This window comes from Neolamprologus multifasciatus, chromosome 3, assembly GCF_963576455.1.
Source record: "Neolamprologus multifasciatus chromosome 3, fNeoMul1.2, whole genome shotgun sequence".
In the NCBI taxonomy this organism is placed as follows: Eukaryota; Metazoa; Chordata; class Actinopteri; order Cichliformes; family Cichlidae; genus Neolamprologus; species Neolamprologus multifasciatus.
This window is the reverse complement of record NC_140441.1, coordinates 27,297,890-27,317,104: the sequence shown is the minus strand read 5'-3', so window position 1 is coordinate 27,317,104 and position 19,215 is coordinate 27,297,890. Positions and strand designations below refer to the sequence as shown.

The 19,215-nt window shown below is 38.3% G+C and overlaps 1 long non-coding RNA gene across 1 annotated transcript; it reads right to left on the bottom strand.

Moving 5' to 3' along the window:
* Nucleotides 1-9,652: 9,652 nt before the first annotated feature.
* On the bottom strand, nucleotides 9,653-17,622 carry LOC146522377 (uncharacterized). The gene is made up of 3 exons (XR_014870725.1): nucleotides 16,526-17,622; nucleotides 16,349-16,390; nucleotides 9,653-9,755 (listed from the first exon to the last, which is right to left on the bottom strand). It is a non-coding gene; the product is annotated as an uncharacterized LOC146522377 (long non-coding RNA).
* Nucleotides 17,623-19,215: the final 1,593 nt, after the last annotated feature.

Below are 19,215 nucleotides of genomic sequence, written 5' to 3'. Positions count from 1 at the left end.
AACAAGAGAACAAGAAAACAATCCCCGATGTAAAATTAAACCAAAACATAATAAACTCAAAATACTGGGTAGAAACTGACCCAGAACCGTGACACAATCTCACCGTTGTGTGAATGGTCAGTCACATATTTTCAGGAAGTTTTGGATAGCTTTTTTTTCTTTATAAATTTAAAATGTTCAAAACTGCAATTTATATTTACTATGTTTATTTTTGCCTAATATAAAAATTTGTTTGAGGATTTAAAAAATGTGTAAATATGTGCAAAAATATAAGAAAAGCTAATGAAATATTTGTGTTTTGTGTTTCTCAGTTACAACTAAAATCAGTGTCCAGTGAGTAGGGACAGGTAGTGTCACAGTATAAGACACAATTTCTTATTTTATGTATTATAAGCAGTGTTGGGCAAGTTACTTAAAAGTAATTAATTATAGTTACTAGTTACTTCTTCAAAAAAGTAACTGAGTAAGTACTGAGTTACAAGATTCTAAAAGTAATTATTAACTTGAAAAGTAACTATTGCGTTACTTTAAAAAAAAAATGTTTACCCTCTGGGGTCCAGGGTATAATTGTTCATTTTTTACTACTTTTGATTTTCTCTCTAAATTTCACATTTAAATATTATTTACTTTGTCTTGTTTGGTATCATCCTTTTCAGTACAACCTCATGTGTCTGAAATTACAGTTATGTTTCCATTTTGACATACTGTATTAACACAATTGATCTAAAATCAGACAAAAAACATAAAATCCAAGTAGAAAGTTATATTTTTTACTGTAACAAGCACAAACATGTTTACTGAATTATATTTCATAACTTTAAATGCAAATATAAATTGTCAATTTTACAATAATATGGACAAGTTTTGCAAACAACAAAGTTATTTGCAGCCATTTACCTTTTACCTCTGTTTTTATAACCATTTCAAACTATTTACAGAACAATCAGCTGTTCTGCATTCAATAAGATGCCACACAAATTATTTGTGCCACTCCAAAAATTTCTGTCCACTATAAAGGAGAACATCACACCTGATACCTGCAGGTCTGACAGCAGCAGGTGTATCACTCATTTTTTTACCTATAGACAGCAGTCACCTCATTTTTCTAACACACAACACAGAACTATCCACAACACTACACAAGACAGCACATTAAATACACACTCCAAACACACATCTCAAAACTCTCTCTCTTTTTCTGCTCTCTCTCTCACACTCTCTCTCGCCGTCACTCCTAAAACATCCCCCTCTTTCTAAACAACCAAATGTCATGTTGCCATATACTTTTTTGATTGGTCGATATGGTGCATTTTTCCACCGACACGAAAGGCCTGATTTTTGTTTTGTGTTTTTATTTTTTGGTCATAAGCAGTGAGATCTTGCTAGCGCGGTCCTTAGACGTTAAACGTGAACGAAACTATTCAGGAAAAAACGCCGCGTATACATTGTTTATCATGACTCTGGTTTTACGTGGCCAATCAACACAATTTAAAAACTGGTATATATCACCTTGTTGGTTTGTCATCTTAAAGTGGTCATGCGATTGGCTTACTACGACTACTTTATTCTTCCTCCGTCAAACAGCAGCACTCATGCGATTGTTTTCCCCGATTGTTTGTTGTGCCAAAAAGCTGCCAGAAATGAGTGCTTTAAGCTAATACATAACATAATAAAAGTTTGTTGTATTAAAGAGTGACTCCTCCAATAGGTCATATTGACTTTAATAAATCCCTGTAGCATTGTAAAGCGTGAAAAAAGTAATGCACACAGTTACATATGTGACAGAGTAACTTATGTGTTTTGGCCATGATCTGATTGTAAAATCATTTTTTATTTTATTTAATTTTATTAGGCCTTATTAGGAATTAAGCATGCATTTCTTCTGAGCTGTCAAATTTATCAAGAGAACAGATTTGTCAGTCAACAGGAACTCAAAGAGTCTCCAGCAATTTCCAACAGATTAAAAAATACAGATTTTTATTCAGCTGCATCTTATTCATCCCTGTTGGTGAAACGGCTTCATTTTATTACGAGTGTAACTTTGCTCCATCATTAGCTGTGCTTTTCAAAATCAAATTTATTTATTTATTTATTTTTATTTTCTTTGTTCAGTCACTGACATGTGGTAGTTTGAACTTAGTAAATATGTACCAGAATGTTCTGATCGTAGAAGAAAAGTTTACCTGCCAGTGTTCCAGATGTTAATGTTAACATGATGAAAATGCCTGTTGACATATAGACATTAAAACATTTAAATAACTGAATTATTTTTAAATGATCTCACTGATGTGTACATAAATGCAATCATCTTTTATTATTTTATTTTATTATTTATTTTAACTTTGTTTCTTTTTTTTAAAGAAAATTTAAGATATTTTAACTTACCAATGAAGCTCCAAATATGAGTCCCACTCATGGCTTTAGAAAGTATCCAAGTCAAATGTATTATGGCATTAATTACAACACAGTAATTACTGATACACCAACTGGCAGCTAAACTGGCTTACTACCAGTCTCATATTAAACTCCTTAACTTGTTTTGGTCACCAAGAATATGCAAATTTTTAGTCAGTAATGTTTGCATGAATGACAACACACCCAAACTGACATCTTCTTCTTCAGACTAAATCCTTCCACTGCATGTTTCTACGATTTAATGTTTAAATATTTTATTTTATTTGTTATATTTTTTCACTCGCCTTATTTAACATTTTAATTGCTTTCATCGATCACTACTTTCAAAGACACATAAGCTAAAAATCTACTGGACCTGGCTTCTCTCCTATTGAATTATACATGCACAGGAGAGATAAGAAAGTTGATGGCCAAGGTGTGCTCATTCTCTTCCTAACCCCTCTCTTAATTATTAGAACAAAACTACCATCAGCTCAGACTACTCCTGTAATTAAAGGTTAAATTGTGGACATTCTATTCTCAACCGTTTGTGTGACATTAAAGGTAAAAACATGACGAAAAATCCATCTGACATGGTCCCAGTTTCCCCAGTAGGTACTCTCCTTTTTATCTGTGAATAAACCCTCTAATTCTTAGATGCGAGTCCCACTTCTGAGTCCTGCTCACCTGCTCTAGACATGACACCATTTTAGTTTGAATAAGCCCCTAACCCAACTGGTTCCATCTAGTGATGTGCAGGTTGATACTGAGATATCGATTCCTCCGATACCAGTCATTTATGTTCTAGAATCGATTCTCATATTAAACTAGAAAGTGCATTTTCTGAAGAAACTGCAGTGTGAATGCTTGAATCTGAATGTATGCACTGAAATGAATTAATTACTGAATATTAAGCTAAAAATGTTGAATGAGCTGGAAAATACAGAGTTTTTAACCTGAAAACCAAAGTGCAGAACTGCTAAAAGCTGACATTTACACAGAAGAAGTTGGAAAATAGCTGAAAATGTTTTAAATGTGAATTAGAAAAACCTAAGAAATGAGAAAATAAAATTTAGAGTCAGAAAACATCTGAATGAATATTAAAAGTTCATATTCTTTGAATCACCGAATGACTAAAATGTGATCCCTCCACTTGGATCCACACAGTTTTAAAGGTTTACATCTCTGAGCTTTGAAAGACACGTTGTTGGAAAGAGAAGAACGATGGCTACGTTTTGAGGGTAAAATGATGGCTGTAGAGCAAACACTGTGGACACAGCAGCAGTTGAAAGAGAAGTGTTTAAGATGAATCTTGGCAGAGTGAGAGAGAGCTCGTTAAGCAGGCAGGTGTGAGCCTGGTTGCTATAGTGACTGCACCCAATGGCTCCATACACACGCACACAGACATGTACCTCACTTCTGCTGCTTAAAATGAACAGAAACATCAGCCCGAAACAAATCGTTCCCTAATGAAAAGTACATGTCGTATTGACAAAATTCTTTCACTGTGAGCGGCAGCAATATCTAGTCTACTGAATTCTCAGTTTTCATGCCTGTGGAGTTTATTATATGGACGTGGTGACAGTGTAAAGACAGCCTGTACTTCTGATTTTCAAACGAGCTTTCTGAGTCATTTTAACATTAGAGTCTATGGAAGAGTTGGAGGGAGGAGGCTGTGCATTGGTGACAATTATGAAAGAACCATAACACCTATTACAATAACAAACACAATGGATGAAAGAGGACAGTGATGGCTACGTTTTGAGGGTAAAATGATGGCGGTAGAGCAAACGCTGCGGACACAGCAGCAGTTTTAAGAAAAGATTTTAAGATTAATTCCCCCCCTCCTCTCACTCTAGCGCCAACATTCCGTCCCATACACACCCATTATAAACTCTGAAACGGCTGAAAAAAGGGATGAAACTTAAACTGGAACTGAAGAAAAAGTATAATAGATCTTGAAAAGATAAATACAAGCAAGCATTCACACTAATAAAATAGAAGAATAAAGATTAGAAGAACAATACTGTGAATGCTTTTCAAGCATTCACACTAAATATCGATATTTTAGTAATTTGGGGTAAATTTGTAGTTTATCATTAACATGAACAGAGTGGAAAGAAACTATAACATTCGGATTGTCTACATTGGAAGGAACTACTTCCTCTTCCGCCTTTCATAGTCATGTGTGAAATAGGGCTGTATAAATGGAGTCATGTGCGGACGTATTTTACATCCACAAACACCAAGACACGGTTTGCGATACATGTGGCAAGACAGTGAGGTGTTGTGGCAACACCACTAACCTCGTCAAACACCTCACATTAATACATGTAACAGAATATGATGAGCTTATGTTGAGATGAACTGAAGAAGAGGAGAGGAGAGGGGTAGGTGCTGCTAGGGCGATACAGATGTCTCTCACAAATCCTTTAGTCCTTTAGTGCTGCAGCCAGGCAACATGCTCAAATGGCTTCAGTTTTTTTTTTTTTATTTCTATATGATAATTATTATATTATTAAGTGATAAGAACAAGTAATCTGATGTCCTCTAATCATTATGAAACTATAATTTGAGATACAATAAAAGATACAGTTAAAAAAAAAGTTTTTGTACAAAGTATCGGTATAGGATCAGTATCGTCGATAATACCCTGAATCTTACTTGGTATCGGATTGGAAAGGAAATCAGTGGTATCGCACATCACTAGTTCCATCTGAACTTTGTATTGCCTGCTAGGTAACACTCATAGGATCAGGGATTAGGACTTTTTAAACAGAGAGCTGATCCAGACTTACTGTATTGGGGCCCAGTTCCCACCAGATGTGGTACCTTCTAATGATTCAATAATGGCACACCAGATGGATTTAGAGAAACAAAGAAAATTATGCAATTTTGGTTTTTCTCATTCATATTCAAAACTCAAATTAAAAAAAAGAAATCAAAACTATTTGTTTCTGTTTAAATAAGTGATAAATATTTAGGCCAATGTTTATAAAATATATAATCTATCCATAAATGTCAGAAATTATATCTCACAGTGCGTTTTGGTTGCCATTTTTGCTCAAGTGAGTTCCTGATTAGGATCTGTGACCCCCAAAATAATTTCCATTAAACCATCTGGTATGTTGATGACACTGACTTTATAAACAGCTAACAAGTCTGTTCTCCACCAGGGAGCCAGATCTTCGGCAGTATAAGTATAGTGTCCTCTCTCTGGAGAGCCCATAGAATGGCCTATAGCACTGTTTAAAGACACATTCTAAAGCAGTTCCACAAGATTGTAGAAAGGTTTGAAAAGGCACGAATCAGTATTTGGCACGTGTGTTACAGTAAATAAAAAGATTCTTGGGGCACAGATCCTGATCGGGATCAGTGCTAGCACTACTGCTGTGATTCAGCAGTGCTATCCACTGAGCCATGCTATTACTAGGATGACATTTATTCATATTATTGCTATAAAAATGACATCATTAAATACATTTTAAGATATTTTTCACATACCAGTGAAGTGCCCCATACTCATATTTGCCTCCAAACATTGCCTCCAATCATATGACCCCCCAGGTTACACAAGCTGTTTGTTCTCGTGTCTGTGCCCTCCGATGCCTTCCCCAAACCACAGCTCAGTCCATGTTTAAGCCATTTGCCTTTATCTCTGTCAGTGCGCCCCAGGGTGGCTGTGGTTACATTGTAGCTTACCATCACCAGTGTGTGAATGTGTGCGTGAATGGGTGGATGACTGGATATGTAAAGCGCTTTGGGGTCCTTAGGGACTAGTAAAGCGCTATATAAATACAGGCCATTTACCATTTTTACCATTTTATCTACTAAAAAACGCTGTCAAAGCTAAAATGAGGACAAGGGCCAAGCTAGTGCAATATTTATTATATTAAATTAAACACAGCGATTAGTGATACACTTTAAATGACAGGCAGACCTTCTTGTTACTTCTGTAGTTTTCTTATGAGGATTACCAATCACATACTGGACTCCTTTATTTGTTTTGATTCATGAGCACACTCACATTCATGACACATGTATGTTTAAGCAGATTGCTTCCACAAACAAACAAAAAGGTTCAGATCAATAGTTTTAAAACCTTTCTACCACCAGCATACATCATATCCCGTATCTGTTGGACTCACCCAGACGTCTATACACCTTTAGGCCTGGAAGGCTCTTTACCTTCTTACCATCAGTCTAAGACTTCTGCATTTGGAAGACTTCAATTAACTTTTTTTTTTCACTGTATTGTTAGCGCTGCAGACAAGAACCAAGATGGGGGGTACATTAGTGATGCAAGTTGATGTTATTTATTCAAACCTTTCACCATCGTGTTAGTACTGTAAATTGATTTGATTTACTGTAATTATTTGTCCTTATTTTGATATATATCTATATCTATATACAGTGGGGCAAAAAAGTATTTAGTCAGCCACCGATTGTGCAAGTTCCCCCACTTAAAATGATGACAGAGGTCAGTAATTTGCACCAGAGGTACACTTCAACTGTGAGAGACAGAATGTGAAAAAAAAAATCCATGAATTCACATGGTAGGATTTGTAAAGAATTTATTCGTAAATCAGGGTGGAAAATAAGTATTTGGTCACCTTAAACAAGGAAAATCCCTGGCTCTCACAGACCTGTAACGTCTTCTGTAAGAAGCTTTTCTGTCCCCCACTTGTTACCTGTATGAATGGCACCTGTTTGACCTCATCATCTGTATAAAAGACACCTGTCCACAGTCTCAACCAGTCAGACTCCAAACTCCGCCATGGCCAAGACCAAAGAGCTTTCGAAGGACACCAGGAAAAGAATTGTAGACCTGCACCAGACTGGGAAGAGTGAATCTACAATAGGCAAGCAGCTTGGTGTGAAAAAATCAACTGTGGGAGCAATCATCAGAAAATGGAAGACATACAAGACCACTGATAATCTCCCTCGATCTGGGGCTCCACGCAAGATCTCATCCCGTGGGGTCAAAATGATCATGAGAACGGTGAGCAAAGATCCCAGAACCACACGGGGGGACCTGGTGAATGACCTGCAGAGAGCTGGGACCAAAGTAACAAAGGTCACCATCAGTAACACACTACAACGGCAGGGAATCAAATCCCGCAGTGCCAGACGTTTTCCGCTGCTAAAGCCAGTGCATGTCCAGGCCCGTCTGAAGTTTGCCAGAGAGCACATGGATGATACAGCAGAGGATTGGGAGAATGTCGTGTGGTCAGATGAAACCAAAGTAGAACTTTTTGGTATAAACTCAACTCGTCGTGTTTGGAGGAAGAAGAATACTGAGTTGCATCCCAAGAACACCATACCTACTGTGAAGCATGGGGGTGGAAACATCATGCTATGGGGCTGTTTTTCTGCCAAGGGGACAGGACGACTGATCCGTGTTAAGGACAGAATGAATGGGGCCAAGTATCGTGAGATTTTGAGCCAAAACCTCCTTCCATCAGTGAGAACTTTGAAGATGAAACGAGGCTGGGTCTTCCAACATGACAATGATCCAAAACACACCGCCCGGGCAACAAAGGAGTGGCTCCGTAAGAAGCATTTGAAAGTCCTGGAGTGGCCTAGCCAGTCTCCAGACCTCAACCCCATAGAAAATCTGTGGCGGGAGTTGAAAGTCTGTGTTGCTCGGCGACAGCCCCAAAACATCACTGCTCTTGAGAAGATCTGCATGGAGGAATGGGCCAAAATACCAGCTACTGTGTGTGCAAACCTGGTAAAGACCTATAGTAAACGTTTGACCTCTGTTATTGCCAACAAAGGTTATGTTACAAAGTATTGAGTTGTATTTTTGTTATTGACCAAATACTTATTTTCCACCCTGATTTACGAATAAATTCTTTACAAATCCTACCATGTGAATTCATGGATTTTTTTTCACATTCTGTCTCTCACAGTTGAAGTGTACCTCTGGTGCAAATTACTGACCTCTGTCATCATTTTAAGTGGGGGAACTTGCACAATCGGTGGCTGACTAAATACTTTTTTGCCCCACTGTATATATATATATATATATATATATATATATATACACACACACACACATCAATCCATTAAATCCATCTTATCAATGTTAAACAAAACACATTCACATTACAATTTGTCACAAACTAATCTTTATTGCACATAACAACAGCCCCTTACATTTTTTCCAACCCAGGTGATCATAGAAGAGAAAACAAGAGTAAGTTCATCACTTTGGTCCATACTACAGATACTATAGTGTACTATACTATAACGTAGACCTAATTTTTGCAGGCATTTATTGTTATATATAATGCAAAGGAATAAGCTCACCTGCTTTTTATAAATATAATTATAATAATTCCCATGAGCAATAGTACAAACCAAGCAGCAAAAGTCTAGACAGAAATTATTTACACATGACTTCAACTTGATGTGTTGTCATCAGGATTGGCGATATGAAAAAGATAAACAGTGTTCTATGCAGTTACAGAATTTTTGCCAGAATTTAAAAGAGTGCAAAACAAATTCAAATATAAACTATTTCTATGCATCACAGTTTATACTGTGTCATCTCCTTTATGGATTTGTTGGATCCTTGGTGCTGGAGAAATAAACTCTCTGCACAGCATCATCAGAACCTGAAAGGACATGAGTTACATTTAAATTAAGGCAATGCACAAGGGTTGCACACAAGCCTTAACATGGTGTAAGTAAAACCTGATTGGCAGATGAAGTTGAGGTTCTCCCCACAGGGCTGGTCCTGCCAGAGGAAGTGGTCCGTGCTGGCCACGCCTCCACAGGTGCTGGAGTAGCTGTCAGGAACAAAATCTTGGGGCCAATTTAAGAAATTCATGGAATATCCAGACATCCAGAACCACTCGTCTCCTCTGAGGGATCTGTTGGACAGAGAAAAATATATGAACAGATTTAAACTGAATGGATAAACTGCTATTGATAGAGCATAGGCAGCACTTGTTTACATTGAGTTTCACAAAAGCTACATGATTGATATTTATCTTTAAAATAACAATATATATTACTAATTTGTATGGTCAGGAAGACACTAAATACATTTTGTTATTCTGCAAGCTCAAGGCTGGCCTTTCCGGTATAACACTTCAGTCCAAACGGAGTAAAAAAAAAAAACAAAATAAGAAGAATTTCACTACAAAAAAATGTAAAAAAAAGTGTACAAATCAATCCATAGAAATTTCTTTCAAATTTCTTGTGGATTAAATAATGTCAATTAAATTTCTGCCACCCTTATGTTAGAGCATCTCTGTTTCCATCAACTGCTCTACCAGCAGTGCCCCAGGGGCCACTGGTTGAAGATTGGACAGCTGTTTTTTTCAAGGCCAGGTTGTAAAGAAGTTGACCTAAATGAAAAAAAAAAAACTATTAATCAAAACAGAGGGCATTATTGTTATTTTCTTCTTGAATTGAGCATAAAATAAAATATATCCATGTCGAGTGTCAAATTAGGAGTTCTTATATTTGTATTTGTGGTGGTTTGCAATAGGCAATTTACTGTATATTGCACTGAATGTACAGTCACAAAAGCAGCTCGTAGTTTGACCTGATGTGTTTGTGATCATTTCTTCTAGGAGCGGTAATTACGATGTGTTCACACCGAACGTGATAGACGAGACCAGAGCGGCAGGTTTACATGTAAAGTCAATGGAGAAGCGCAATGATGTGCGATCGCGGATCCCGCGAAAATTCAGAAGCAGATTTGCATGGCGACAACGCGTCAAACGCTCATCAAAGCAGAGCGTCTGGTGCGTTTGACTCGCCAATAAATATATGTGCGTCAGTTTTTGTGTTGCATCTTGTGCATTCGTGCGTATCGCGTCTATCGTGGCTCTGACCTAGGTCAAAGGGGCAGGTCCAGCCAAAGCCCTTCATACTTCATTCAATATGGAAGAAAGGTTAATCAACGCCATAGCAAACCACCCAGAGCTGTACAACACCAGCTGCTTTCTGTACCAAGACAGGAATAAAAAGGACCGAGCTTGGAGGAAGATATGTGAAGAGATCGGGCAACCTGGTAAGTTCATTCATTTCTCTTTTTAATTTTTTGACTGACCCGGGGAAGCCGCACAAATGCTAGCAAGCCCACCTACTGTCTATTTTCCCACTAATGTACAAATACCTTTCTGCTTTTATGTTGTCATATAGGAATATATGTTATTGTTCATTAATAAACAGAACACAGTGGTCTGTTCATCCGTCACTGCCTCGCTTTTTTAAAAATTATTTTCTTCTTCTTTTTTTTATTGCACCGTACAGCATTGCATTCTGCAGCCCAAATGACAAATCTCCTCCTTGCCGTGTCTCCTGCGCTTGCCAAATTTATCATGTTTGGTTTTGATAACCATCACGTCCAATAGAAAAAAACAGCACAAAAACACTCATAACTATGACCCTCATTCGGAAATAGACACCTGCACCAGGAGGGAAAAAGCCGCACAAAAGTGGCAGGCATGTGAAGACAAAACGCGCCATAATAATACTTTTACGTTTTGCAATCTACAAAGGTTTGCACTTTGAGAATCAACTTGTGAGAACTGTGACTAATCTTCATGTGTGTGTGAAAAAAAGTGTATAAAGTGCGTGGCGAGGGGCTAGTTATTCTGAGAACCCCTGCTGCAATAAATGAGGGACCACTGTATATACTTTCTCTATGACTATTGTATTCAACCTGTTAACATTTAATATTGTCTTGATAGAACCAACTGATTCTGCAGCAGAGCATCCCCTGTTGCTTCTCCAGTCCCTGGTCCCTGAGCTCCTGCTGCTGCACCCACAGGTATGTAATTGTAGCATCAGATGTACAGCAAGCACTGATAGCTTTTTACTTGGTGGGATTCCCTTGTGATCACTTTTACTAAATATCTACAACCAATCTGATTATGTCCTGGTTTTTTTTTTTTCAATGTTGAAAATGAAAATCTAGTAGCAGCCTTCTCATTTCTTTGTGTTTTGTGCTGTGTTTTACAGGCCCACAGAGGAGGACAGCTCCAAGACGGACCAGGGACAGGTCCCAGGACGGTCAATCGGCTGTGGCCACGCCAGTCTCCAACAGAGCATTTCCTCCTCAGCCTTGTTCCTGCTCTGGAGAGCATGCCGCCTCAGACGAGAGAATTTGTCAAATTTCAAATTTATAAATTCGTTTTTGAAAACAGCACAGCTGTGTTAAATTTGGAAACATTGGACCCTAGCAATCAGTAGTTTTCTGATGAGGCAGCCGGTTCTCCAGGGCAGAAACAATGTTCTTATTTTTCTCCTCCTTCTCCCTGAGGCTCTTCCACTTTAAGCTTTTTATCCCTGTCTCTCTGTAAAGAGTTATATTTTATATATTTATGTTTAATGCTATTCTCTTTGAGAATTTTAATATTATTTGAAATAAATTTTTGTAATGACTATGTCTCAGTTCTACTACACAGCAAATGTTGGCACACAACTTGTCACATGTGGAATTAACTTCATAATATACTGATGAAAAAATATACTACTATATAGGAACATAGTGAAGACCAATTATTTAAGAGAATAAAGACATGTTAGTTTATTTTGGAGTAGAGCTCCATTTATTAAGAAAAAAAAAGGTTTGTGGGTGGCTCAGAGCCGTTGTGGGGCAGTCACTGGGACTTCAAATGGGTTGTTCTTTTGGCTGCCAAGGCACTGCTGCCTCCACCGAGAAGTGGGCCATGAACTTCTCCCTCACCAGGACAGCCTCTCTGGAGGAGCTGTTGGCTGCTACATGACCCAGGCCTGTTTTGGAAAATTAACCTGTGATAAGACAGCATATCAAGATAGAATTGTTATTGTCATATAACTAAAGATGAACCAAACTGTTCACAATTTTATCTAACTCTGTTTTGAAAAGGCTGGTGACCCCTGCTATAGAGTCTGACAGCTGCAGGGATTATGTACTGGTATATCTATATCAGAATTACACCAGGTCTAAATTAAAAAAAAAAAAAAAAAAAAAAAAGGAGTGAGTATCACTAAAAGGATTACCCACAGTGGGCCTCATACCACAGTTTGATATCAGCAAACATCGACAACATATATTGATATGACACCACAGCCATGCTATCATTGCAAACACTGACAACAGCTTAAATCGAAATAAATCCGGACTTGATGAGACCTTTTGAGTATTACTACAAATATTATAAACAGTCGTCTCCATACCACAGTTTGCTATCAGTAAACACTGACGGCATTCACCAATAGCATACCACAGCCATGTTTTAAGTGTATAAACGGAATACATCAATAAAGGTATCAATAAAGGACTACCGTATTAAACACTTTTACTAACCGCAGGCAGATGGACAGGCGCTCTGCAGGTGGGATTGAGCGCCTGTAGTTGGTGTCTGTAGTTGGTGCTTGGACCAACACGGGACAGCAGGTCCTCAAACTGGGCAAGGGAAAGGCGGTGGTACCGCTGAAAGCAGCCGTCATCCAGGAGTTTCACCACTTGCTCCCGGAGCAAGTGGTGAAACTCACCAAACTGCTCACGCTTTGGGAGGACCTGATGGACCCAGGTGCGGTGAGGACGCCTTTTACACCGCTGCTCTGCTCTCCATAGTAAATAGAGAAGGGAGACTCTCTCTGAAAATGCCAGCTCGACAGCTGCCATCTTGCAAACATACCGTCTGGCGCAACTTCCTCCCACATTTCCGGTTCACGCGCGTCAAAATTGCATACTTTGACGTGCAAATAATTCGCGTTGGACACACGTCGAGGTGCAAATGTGCACGCGTCAAATTACGTGCGTCTGGCGCGTTTTGGTCGCGTCTATCGCGCTTGGTGTGAACACACTGCGATAATGGTGTGAAAAGCATTTGTCTCCTGATTTCATATTTTTTGTATAATAATCTAAATTATATGTGTTGTATCATCAAACAAATTCTAATAACAGACATAGAATATCAAGTAAATGCAAAAAGCAATTTAGTTAGTTCCTTTCATTTATTAAGACACGTGTCGAACTCAAGGCCCGCGGGCCACATCTGGCCTGGCGGACAATTTTATCTGGCCCCCAAGATCATTTTATTTAGATTCATTATTATTGTTATGCATGGCCTGCAGTGGTGTGTCCAGCGGGGTGGCCTGGGGGGGGACAACCAACCAGACTGCCCACCCCAGGTGCCACCCTGACGCTAAAATAATAAAATTCAATCAAATATCAAATGTACGATTATGTTCTCACAGTGAATGCAGCATTGGCTTCTGCACTATGCGCATCACGTTAGCAAAGAAAGGAGAGCCAAGCACGAAAGACGGCACCGCAGAAAACAATTTTTTGGTGAAAGACAATGAGGAGAGAATAAATGTAAGTAATATTAAATTTGTTGAGTTTAGTAAACTTTGGTGAAATTAGAATACCAAGGAAAAAATAACACGTAAAGAATTATTGCAACCGTCAAATATTTCAGACAGTAGGCTACTGGGGGGAGCTAACATAAGAGTTATGAGTTATAAGATATAATCCAAGTCGTAGCATTGCTGTATGGAGCTGCAGATTTGGTTGCAGGTTAATACTGGCAGTGTCACCATGCCAGCTGACTGTATTTCATCATCAGCCAGTGTTGTTCTTTATACATCAAGATTATCTCATTACTTATCCTATCTGCCAGCTCCATGTTATGAATAGAGTGTAAATCACCCCAACTCTACCAACCAGTAGAGATAAAAGAATAGGAAGAATGAAAAGATCTCAAAATATTGAGAATTTCTTCCTGAAGAAGGCTAAAATACAACCAGAAGCAGAGAGCAATGTCAGGGAAAGGTGGACTGAGCAGCAGTCATCATTGTCATTGAGTTCTACAAATGAAGGTATGTGTGAAAATGAATAAGGAAAATGCAAGGAAGGGATGTTTATATTGTCAATTGTTCAACCGATCCATAGGGGACGAATCCTAATATTTGGGAATAAATAATTAACTAAGCAAATATATGTATTGTGGCACATAATTAGAAAGTAAAACAAAATCCTTCTTTAAATAACATGTTTTTTTTAATGATCCACCTATTCTAAATCACTGATAATATTTGATGAAGCATAGAGTAGGTACTTATAAATGTTTACTTTCAAAACATAAAGATTTTTACAACTGCTGCTGTTTACGAATGTTTTTGTACTTCTTGTCTTCCTAACATGTAACACACTCTTATTAAAAGTTCAAATGGTAAATGGCCTGTATTTGTATAGCGCTTTTACTAGTCCCGCCTAGGGACCCCAAAGCGCTTTTTACACGTCCAGTCATCCACCCATTCACTCTCACATTCACACACTGGTGGAGGCAAGCTACAGTTGTAGCCACAGCTGGGGCAGACTGACAGAAGCGAGGCTGCCATATCGCGCCATCGGCCCTTCTGGCCAACACCAGTAGGCGGTAGGTGAAGTGTCTTGCCCAAGGACACAACGACCGAGACTGTCCGAGCCGGGGCTCGAACCGGCAACCTTCCGATTACAAGGCGAACTCCCAACTCTTGAGCCACGATCGCCCCAGAGGTTTATTTTTGCACAATTTATACTGAAAACACTATCAAAAGAATATGGGCTCAAAATGTGGTCATAAATGTTTTGTACTTGTAAATCAGGATTTGTATGTGTAAAATAGATTTGTGTGTGTGTAAAAAAGATTGCCGACATTCCTTATCATACATGTCCGTTGGCTGAGTTGGGGAAAAGTTCTCAATAGAGTTTTTGAGCTCAGCAAAATCTGTCAGTTCATGGACATGGCATGTATGATGCGGTGAAGGCATTTCAAGTGAAGCTGTCACAAATGCACCAGTACAACTTGCCTCACTTTCCCTGTTGCCAAGTAATGTTGAAGCAAGTCAGTGCAACAGTGCTCCCAAATGCGCACTTTGCTGATAAACTGAGCGCACTCAGTTTGCGGCGCTTTGGTGACTTTGAAGCAAAAAAATTAGAATTTCGAGCTGCATTACAAACCATTTACAGTTGATGTGGAAACTGTACCTGTGCAGATTCAGATTGAGCTGCATTCTAATGGGACACTCAAGGGAAAGTACGACACTGAATGGCCCGCAGAGTTCATCAGTTATATTCCTGAAGCAATGCCCCCGGCTCGAACCTTGTGTATGTTTTCATTTATTTTTTCTGGGGTTTTTGGCAGCATGTTCATATTTCTAACTTGCATAATTTTGACAGGATATATTTTTTATGGAGAGCAAAATATTTAAAGTTAAAGCTTATTTTTTTAAGTTTATTTACTCTGGAATTATATTCCTGTCTGTATTCATATTTATGTTTACAAAAACATTGTTTTAGTGTGTTCAATAAATGTTTATCTTGTCTGGCCTGCGACCTAAAGTGTGCCTTGAGGTTTGGCCCCCTGTGCAATTGAGTTTGACACCTCTGTATTAAGAGAACACTCTCTGTGTGAAAAGTAATGGCTCTTCCTTCGACAGTCATGAATTAACTTCAATTAACTGCACACTGTAGAAACTTAAGTTCAGTATCAGTGGACACACTCAGACCTGAGCACTGCCAGACCTGCTGAATCATGAAATCACTTAAAAAGAAGCTGTCTGACAAAGTGAAGCAGGCTAAAAGATCAAACAAAGTATCATCACGGATATCAGTCCGACTCCAACAGTGGAATGGTTTGTAGGCCTTTTCTAGAACCATGCATTCGTTCTGAGCTGTCAGATTTATCAGGATTAATTTGCCCTTTTATTAAAAATAAATAAATAAATATGGATTTTCATTCAGCTTCATCTTATTGATCTCAACTGCCATGCACTAAGACAGTTTCATGTTGGTTTGAAGGTAACTTGCTCCAGCACTTGGCTGTGCTTTGAGTTTTGATTTGATTTGTGATTCTCTTGGTACAATCCATTGGTTGTCATTGAAATCAGCTTTTTAATATTCTTTTTTTTCCAGTTCTCACCATATGCTAAGTTTGTAATTACTAAAAGGTGTTACCTGCCAGTGCTCCAGATGTTAATGTTAACATGATGGAAATTCCTGTTAACGTATAGAGATTGAAAATATTTAAAAAACTGAATTATTATTTTGAATTGTTTTAGTGATGTGTGAATTAAATGCCATCTATTGTCATTTTACCTTTTTTTATAGACAGTTTAAGAAAATTTAACTTACCAGTGAAGCTCCATATATGACTGCCCCTCATGGTTATGGGAAGTATCCAAGTCAAATTAATTCTGACATTACATATACTAATTAATGGTACACTCCAGCTGGTAGCTAGATTGACTTAGTGCCTCTGTAGCTTTCTACTAAGCTCTCATAATCACACCCTTATTTGTTGAGATAAAAAAAAAAAAATGCAAATTTTAGTCACTAAAGTTTGCATGAACAAAAAACACACCCAGATTGATATCTGCTGCTTCTTCTGTTCTGCAAAGGTTAGCAAGACTGGCTACAGAATTTCAAGGTCAATCCACTAATTTCACACACAACTAGGCCTGCATCATAAATCGAAAATCTATTGTCAGTGCGATATCAGCCTGTGCGATCGGCCCATCGCAAAAGATGGCATAAACTGCGATAATTGGGTACCTCAAAATGTTTACACATGTGCTTTAAAGAATTTACCAATCAAAGAAACCCCTTTACACATTTGACCAGTCAAATAGAGCCCTTCACAGCATTAACCAATCAAATGGATTAGAGGCCCGTCTCCCACGTAGATGGGGAGCGAACAATGCTGCAGCAACGAGTCAGAGTTGTAATGGCTGAGAGCAAGACGCATGATGAGAGCACTACTGACTATGAACTTGTGTCTAAAAAAAATAGTACCTCACTTATTTGGAGGTACTTTGGATTTGATAAAGACAACTTTCTCCAAACACAGGTACTCTGCAAAACTTGCCAAACACTCGTGGCAACCACCAGAGGAAACACGACTAATCTCCACCATCATCTTCAATACAACCAGAGAGAACTGTTTGAATAGTTCCAGAAAGACAGGGCTAGCCAAACAAAGGTTGCTAATGTTAAGACAAAGAGCACAGCAGTCCAACAGCCGTCTCTGTATCAGAGTTTTTCAAGTGGAACTTGACACACAAGACACTGTGTATTTCCCAGACTCTCACACTAGTGAAAATATAGCCCATGTATTACGTGAGGTGCTAGCCAGCTGGGATCTTAAAGAAGTCCGACAAGTGTGCATCACCACAGACAACGGTGCCAATGTTGTGAGAGCCACGGAGCTAAACAACTGGGTCAGACTTCAGTGTTTTGGACACAGTTTTATTCAAGGCAAAATGTTTTTTAACTATGAAAATGTGATGTACGTTACTATCAAATAATTTTTATTAGCTTCAATTTATGTAATGACAATATTGATAAGGATAATGTTACTTTTTTTAGACAACTTTAGTTATACATTTCAATTAGTTTTTACAAACAGGTTTTAAACAGGACTGTTTTTTTTGTTCCCTCTTCTTTCTCCAGAAAATTCTGTCAAAGATGATGCCCACAATGCCCAAGCCATTGGACTTTGAAAAACGTTTTTGCCACAGCTGGAAAGCAAAGATGGCTCTGAAAAAAGCTGAAGCAGAAGCTTAACCTGCCAGAAGCAGAAGCTTAACCTGCCAGAGCACATGTAAAACCGGTCCTTCATCTGATGAAGACGTTGGTGCTTGCAGAGAAGTAAGAAGACAGTGATTTGACAAAATAAATTAAGAAGAAAATCCTTGACTACCTGATTACTAAGTATGAAAATCCAGAAACCCAGGAACTTCTGGACATGGCGTGCTTCATGGATCCCAGATTTAAAGTCAACTACATCAGCACTGATCGACTCTCAGACATCAAGACCAGAGTGATGTCAGAAATGGAAGCAGTGGCAGAGAAGGTATTCATGCATGCTTATATATAAAACCTTTCAATTCATATTCAAAATGTTTACTTTTCCTGTATCCTGCTCTCTGTTCCAGGAGAGAAGCTCCGCTGAACCAGAGGCCCAGACAAATGATCCACCCAATCCTCCCCTGAAGAAGGCAAAAAAGTCACGGGGCAGTTTCTTCAAGGCATCTCCAATCCCTGCTTCCTCTTTTATGCATGTTTCACAAGCTGTTGAAGCTGAGCTTAGCAGCCACTTGCTATCAATGGCCATAGACAGTAAGGAAGACCTCTTGGCATGGTGGTATCTCTGCATACCTGCAAGTAGCTCACCTTCAGAGAGACTTTTTTAGTACATCAGGAAACATAGTAACATGTCAGCGCACATGTTTAAAACCTTGAAAAGTAAACATTTTGGTTTTTCTTACCAAGAACTTGCCATAAAAAACATCCACTCAGGAAGGATGAATGCAAGATAAGGAAACCATTTTTTTTTTCAAAAAAGTACAAACATACACTACCTACATTGTTCTTAATTGTTGATAATATTAGTCTTGGCCAGTACTACCACAAAGGTAGACAATTGTTCTTTGGTCTGTTTCCACAGCAAACAAGTTCTTACCTATAGTTTAATCTAGTAAAGTTTCCTCTCCAGTTTTGACTTACATCATAACTACTTGGTGAGTGGTAAAATGATGAACAACTGCATTGAGATAATTTGCAGTATAATTTAAGTTATGTTTATTTAAAACTAATTATAGACAACGGAAAGGATGTCTTTCAGAATTCAAGCCTCAGAATTTTTTTTATGTTTCAATGCTAAAGAGCACTTTGTTGTTACACTGCTAATAAAGCAGCTTTCTTTAAATAAAACTGTTGCAGTAAAACAGAAATTATATATTTGGGGGTTTTTTTGTTTGTTTTTTTGCTATTTATTTTATCGCAAGTCATATTGTTATCACAATATTGATCACAGTAATCGC